This window comes from Pinus tabuliformis, chromosome 4_1 (assembly GCF_031772625.1).
Source record: "Pinus tabuliformis cultivar Carrire ecotype Pingquan chromosome 4_1, CPIR1, whole genome shotgun sequence".
NCBI classification, from domain to species: Eukaryota; Viridiplantae; Streptophyta; class Pinopsida; order Pinales; family Pinaceae; genus Pinus; species Pinus tabuliformis.
The window spans coordinates 608,937,509-608,944,877 of record NC_142303.1 but is presented as its reverse complement, the minus strand read 5'-3'; the positions used below and the strand labels follow the sequence as shown (position 1 = coordinate 608,944,877).

The 7,369-nt window shown below is 36.5% G+C and overlaps 1 pseudogene; it reads left to right on the top strand.

The window, feature by feature from the left end:
- Positions 1-390: 390 nt before the first annotated feature.
- LOC149177478 (fatty acid elongase 3-like) lies at positions 391-1,459 on the top strand (annotated as a pseudogene).
- Positions 1,460-7,369: the final 5,910 nt, after the last annotated feature.

The following is a 7,369-nucleotide window of genomic DNA, read 5'->3' as shown; positions in this document are numbered from 1 at the left end:
ATTTATGTATATGGCCGAGAGATCCTCTTAATTCTTGATTTAAAAATTAAGAATGATTAAATATCTTTAAATCTAAATTTTAAATATTAAAATAATTTATTACGCCGTAAGGCGTTACCTCTGGAATCAACACCCCCAGCTGCTACCGTGGACGATTATGGAACATCGATTATCTATGTTAGACGATAGAAGCATCTTCTACCGTCAGATTAACCAGCCATTATACATACCTCCACGTGGTTACTAACTCCGGCGAAGATCGATACAGTTACATGGATGCTCCTTCTGCTCTGTATCCTGCAGAGCCCGTGGCCACCATTCCTTGGGTATAGCGCCTGGTTTTCCTGATCTATCCACCAAAAGTTTAGGATTGATAGACTCAGGGCCTGATTTCGGAATGGTTTCATTCTCAAACCTGGCTCGGGATATCAGGTACTGGACAGCACAATATCCCACAATCACCCACTTTCAATGGAGCAGCACAAGCACCTGGGGGGCCTCCTGGCAGTTTTTGATCGCTGCAATGGTAAGTTATTTGCTCCTAACTGCAACTTTATGGCACATAATGAAGAAAAAAACATACCCAATTCGCCTGGGTCCTATTCCCGCAATTCACAACATGATAATACTCTCTCTTTCGGCTCTTATGGTGGTGGGTTCCTGGGAAGCTACAAGCCTTGAGATGGAAGAAACACGGTGGTTGTGAGGAAGGCCATATGCCTCTAAACAGTGGATATTCTGTTTCCCAATAGCTACGCGCCCAAAGGGAAGAGTCTTCTTCTGGTCGTATGTGTTTTATCTAAGCAAATTTTATGAATTCATGGACACCATTATCCTTGTTCTCAAAAAGAGGCCCTTGACCTTTCTTCATGTTTATCATCACGCAGTAGTGGTTGTAATGTGCTTTCTGTGGTTGGAGTATTTACAGTCCCTACAGGTGATTGCATTGATTACGAATGCATCAGTGCATACTCTGATGTATGCATACTATCTTCTGTGTAGCATTGGGTTCCAGCCTCCATGGAAGAAACTTGTCACGAATTGCCAGATTGTGCAGTTCTTGTTCAGTTTCTTGGTTTCCATTGTGTTTCTGTGGCTACATTTCACTGGGGATGGGTGTGCTGGAATGGGAGCTTGGATTTTTAATGCTCTGTGCAATGGTAAGTTATTTGCTCCTAACTGCAACTTTATGGCACATAATGAAGAAAAAAACATACCCAATTCGCCTTGGTCCTATTCCCGCAATTCACAACATGATAATACTCTCTCTTTCGGCTCTTATGGTGGTGGGTTCCTGGGAAGCTACAAGCCTTGAGATGGAAGAAACACGGTGGTTGTGGGGAAGGCCATATGCCTCTAAACAGTGGATATTCTGTTTCCCAATAGGTACGCGCCCAAAGGGAAGAGTCTTCTTCTGGTCGTATGTGTTTTATCTAAGCAAATTTTATGAATTCATGGACACCGTTATCCTTGTTCTCAAAAAGAGGCCCTTGACCTTTCTTCATGTTTATCATCACGCAGTAGTAGTTGTAATGTGCTTTCTGTGGTTGGAGTATTCACAGTCCCTACAGGTGATTGCATTGATTACGAATGCATCAGTGCATACTCTGATGTATGCATACTATCTTCTGTGTAGCATTGGGTTCCAGCCTCCATGGAAGAAACTTGTCACGAATTGCCAGATTGTGCAGTTCTTGTTCAGTTTCTTGGTTTCCATTGTGTTTCTGTGGCTACATTTCACTGGGGATGGGTGTGCTGGAATGGGAGCTTGGATTTTTAATGCTCTGTGGGTTCGATCTGCTGCAGAGTTGAAAGCACGAAAACTGCTGTTTTCCCCATTCCAGATTTGGCCTGACAGAGTACATCCATGCCCAGAATCGCCTGAGGAATGCACTCGTGCTGAACTTCTGCGGGATGTTCAAATCCAGAGTCCACAATTGCTCGAAGGAGCTCTGGCTTCAGTAGGAAATCCCACATAACCTTTCTTGGAGGCTTCATCAGTGGCAAAATGTTCCTCCAATGCTTGTGCGTCCAATTCCTCTTCTTCATGGTCCAGGAGCTCTTCATTATAAATCTCTTCCTTCAACTCTTCCACATTGTCTATTCCTTGTTTTGCCATTTTCACTAAAAATATGAATCACAAGCGCAGCTTTATGATGAAATAGCAGAAGAGGTTTTATTGCTGTAAAGATGAAATAATGATGCAGAAAACCAGCCATGTGTGTCTCAAAGCACTCTCAGAAATTATATAAATTAAGGTTCAACATACATACCCATCTCATTCAAATTGGTGACAACTTCATAGGGTGATATTTAAAGTACATTTGAGAGAACTGCCTTTTCTGGCTATGTTGGTTATGTTTTCCACCAACCCTGCATCAACCACACTAATTAAATGTCATGTAGTCACTATTACATTTCAATTGGTGACAAATTCATAGGGTGATATTTAAAATACATTTGAGAGAACCACCTATAAGTTGTATGAAAGCTGACTTAGCAGTCTTTGGTTCCCTACCAAAGATTGTAACTATTAGTGCCAAGTGCTCTCAACTTTCTCCATGGTAGACGCTTCGAGGGTTGCATTGCACTAATAGATTTCAAAACTTTGTGACGAGGCTTGATTCTAAACTCTAAACTACACAACATGAGATTAGAATGTGTTAAAAGAAACTTTGAACAAAATAGTCCATGATTTTCTGCACTTTACAACCCACAATGCAACAGAAATGGTGGCATTAATTTAAGGACTTTGCCTTTGTAAAGGCCTGAAAATAAGCAGAAATATCCCAAGTAGAAGTAGAAGAGAAAATTGTTAATTGAAGTTAGAGGAGGAAAGGTTCTTCTAAATTTAGAAGTGCAATAAATTTGGTAGAAGAACCGGCATATGAAGGTAAGGCATATGAACAGAAAACAAAACCAGACCATGCCAAAACTGGACACCAGAGCAGATTTCAATGGCTATGATGGTATGTATCAGTATGTTGATGCTTCTATATGTGCTGGGAGTGCCTTGATATCAACTGCAAAACGTTCTTGAACCTGCTTCAGCACATCCTCCTCTGATGAAGAAGCAGAAGAAACAAAGGTAATTGCAAGACCCTTTGTGCCAAACCGTCCAGCCCTTCCAACCCTGTGCAAATAAGTATCTGCAGACTCAGGCATGTCATAGTGGATAACAATATTAACTCTTTCAATGTCAATTCCCCTGCCTACCAGATCAGTTGCAACCAGAAGCCTCTTATTCCCCTCCTTGAAACTTAACAAATGGAAAATTTTAGCAAATGCATTCGCAGTTTTGGAAACAAAGAGACCAGGCACTGAAGAATTGAAATCTATGAAAGGATGGTAGGGGATATATCTACATGAAAGAGGTAAACTAATTTTTTATTCTACTTTTCATATTTATCTATTTGGCAAAGAAATATTTATGCATTTTGGGGGATTTTTAGATATCTTATTTGGGGATCCAGCGGGAATGCACATGAATCCACCACCTATATCGATGGTTGGATTTTTTGGAAACTTATTAGATGCCTCGTCCTTTTTTTTTAACCGCTGGGCTCATCCTCTATTTTTCATTTCAAATCACCAATTCCGGCTTATGGAGTTTTAGTGTTTAGAATCAATTTGCAAGTAAAACGTTGAAATTTTGTTATTTGGAAGCGATTTGCAAATAAAAGGCTGAAATTTTGGTGTTTGGAATAGATTTGCAAGTAAAAGACCCTTGTTATAGTGTGATTGACATGTTAAAGTTCCATTTGTTTTACTTTAATTCTCACAACTCATATTTCAGGTAGCCTTTCAGGGTTTTAAGGTTTGGAGTGTTAATCTGTTGACCTTTGATACTCATCGAAGATTTATTGGTATTTACAGAGCAAGAATGATCCATTTGGAGTTCATATGCCCAAGCTTACTCATGCAAACCCACATTTTGCAACTCAAGTTGAAAGACTAGCTGCCAAACAAGATCACGGTTTCTTCTCTATGCGATCCGGATTGTATGATTCACATTTTCTTCAGTGATGGGAGAATTTATTAGAGGCTGAATCGGTCAAAACAGTCAAACTCCAGTAATATTCTGGCTTAAAATCCAGCAGTCAACAAAATGTCCAAAATATTATCAGAGCTGTTGTAGGATGGATCTGTATGAAGCCTGTTTTCTGTCAAATTGTTTATGCATACAAGATTATTGTAAATGCCACCATCTTACATCTTATTTTTGCCCATTCGTTTGAAACACAATGTTAACCACGGATTTACAGCGCACTCATGAAATAAATAAAAAATATGTACTGCAGATCAGAGAGCCAACTTGAAGGTTGAATAAAGGATCCAATGGAAGAGCTTTAGAGACTAAAACCTAAAAGAACATAATCACAATCAGAAGGTTTTTTTAAAAAGATGAAAAGTGACTTGTGCAACAGTGACTTTCAGGCATAATATCTTACCTCAAGTCAGAAACTAATAATCGAAAGAAGGTAAATCCAGATAGTATGTGTGCAATTTGCTTAGTTGTAAGGACATCTATACTAAGTTACTGAAATGGGAAAAGGAAAACAGAGGCAAATAGGAACAGAACTATAAATTGGTTACAGGGCTCTAACCATCTTAACAGAAAAATGGTAGACGTTCCAGAGGGATTCAGGGAATCTAAATGAACCCACTTCTCATCTCTCAGCCTATATTATCCATATAAAATTTATGAGTAACGTACAATTGTACGGTCAAGATAGGAATGGGAACAAAAATGTAACAAAAAGGGAGCTTTTGGTCAAGTTTATGGTAAAATAAATATCAGAGGATAAGAAATTTAAACAGATTACCCTTCCAAAATATATTATACGTAAAATCTATCAATAATCTGGTAATAAAATGTCAGGAAGGAAATGGAAATGAAAACATGAATTAAACTAGAAATAGGTCTCTCGGTCAGGCTTGTGGTAACATAGACTACATGAATCTCACATTGATGTCATATTGAGAGAAGGTAAAACCAAATAATGTGTGTGCAATTTACTAAATTGTGAAGATATCTATGCTAGGTTTACTGGAATGGGAAAAGGGAAACAAAATGGGTAGTAGGAATGCAACTATAAATTGGCCTAGAGGGTTTCAGGGAATCAAAATGAAACCCTTTCTTGTCTCTCCACATATATTATACATATAAATTTGATTGGTAATGTACAATTTTCGTGTCAAGATAGGAACGGGAGCAAGAATGTAGCAAGAAATGGGCTATTTTTTAGGTGATAAGAAAACTCGAACAATCACCCTTCCAAAATATATTGTAGATACGAATCCATTACTAATCTACTAATAAAATGTCTAAAAAGAAATAGAACTGAGAACAAGAGCTAAACTAGAAGCAACTCCTCTGGTCAGGCTTCTGGTATCTAAACTACATAAATTTTGCATTGATGTCACAGGAATATGTTATTGATGTCATAGGAATAAGTTTATAAAGAGGGCCTCTACATATTCAAATGAAGTGCAATAAACATTTTCAGGTTAAGAGAAACATCTAGATTTTACTAGATTATTACTTATTACCTTTGAGATAAGGCATTTCTCATATTTAACTACTATAATCCATGTCTCTAATAAATAAAAAAAAAAATGAAAATCTAACTTACTTTATTGAGGTTCTTTGAATTCCCCATACAATTCATTATTTGAATCATAGATGGTCTCCATTTTACGTTCACTCTTAATACAGCCTAATGATGTGAATTTTCCAGTTAGGGGATGCACAACCAACTTCATATAATATCATGTATTTCCACAAAGATTACATTTATCATGGAGAAGGGAGAAAAAACCATTTTATCATATTATGTTATAGTAATTTTTACACATATATCATTATAGATATCAATTGAACAAGGATAAAATAATAAGATTTACCTAATCATAATTTTAAAAGATTTACCGAATAATATTATGCAAAATGGCCTTACTTCATTAATATTTTTTGACTTTTGCCTTGTTCAATGGGTATCTATTATGGGTTAGTGCTATTGCATATTAAAATGATGTGATACAGTTCTCCCTTTTTCCTGATAAATCCAAACATTATGCAATTCTTAGGGATTGATAAAATTTTTGTACTCGAAGGCTAATATCATATGAAGTTGGTTGTGCATTGAGTGATTAGAAAGTGCATGTTATTGGGACATATGATTAATAATTTAAGATTAATGGTTTTAAAGTGGACACTGTCAATGATTCAACCAATCAATGGTATGTACAGTTTAATGGAACCCAAAACAGTAAGTAAAACTTTTATTGTCTTTCTTTCTTTTCTTTTGGGGGTATAAGAGACATGGTCGTGTTAGTTGTAATTAGAATGTCCCATTGCAGGATTAATGATTTAATAAAATGTTGATTGTTTTGTTAATCTGAAGTAGTTTATAATGTTTTACTATTGTGATGCTCTGTTGTTTAAATTTCCTATATAACATCAAAATGTTTTATGTAATCATTTTTTTAGTTTATACAGATGTCTATCTCAAGGATAATGATTTTATAATGTAGATTGCTCTGTTAACCTGAAATCGTTTATAGGGTCCCATTTGACTATTGTGATGCTTTCTTGCTTAAACCGCCTGTAACATGTCGTGTTCTTTTCTTAGTTTATACCATTACAGAAGCTACCAGAGACCTATCCTATGTTATGCTATTAGCATCTTCTTGATCCTATTCTCATCTTGACATTACATTTGTACATTACTGATGAGGGGACATGGGTTCATGTTTTTTACACTGCAAGAAGAATGAAATCCGAAGCCCATGTTATTATTTTCCAATTTGGCGTCTTGGTTGTAACATAACCTGAACGTTATTTCATACCTATTTTGTGTGTTTTTTTTTCATTTTCTAATTCTGGTAACAGAGAGTGTATGTTCTGCAACTTCCTCTCAAAATATGTATTCGTTGTTTGACCTGAAGTAAGCTATTTTCCCTAATACTCCCTGCAGCATGAGTTACTTTTCAGTTGCGTCCTTATAACTTTGCACTTTGATTTTATCATCTTAAAATTTTCAATTTAGTGCTTTATTGAACCTCTATTTTGGTTGCTTCATCTGATGTATTACAAGATAGAATCTCTATTTTGGCTGCTTCATATTTAAATTTTTAATGCATCTTTAACCTTTTGTTTGTGGACATTTCGGTATGAATAAGTGGTATCCTCTTGTCAATCCATGCACTGATTATATGTATCCATGACTTTTATCTTCTGTTGATTGTATTCTGTGGTCCTAGTATAAAGATAATTACATTGAAGGTGTCATTTGTGGTGTTCCAGCGGGTGGGGCCATATGCTGCTGGAAATGTATCAAGAACAAATGGCCATAATGAAGCAAAA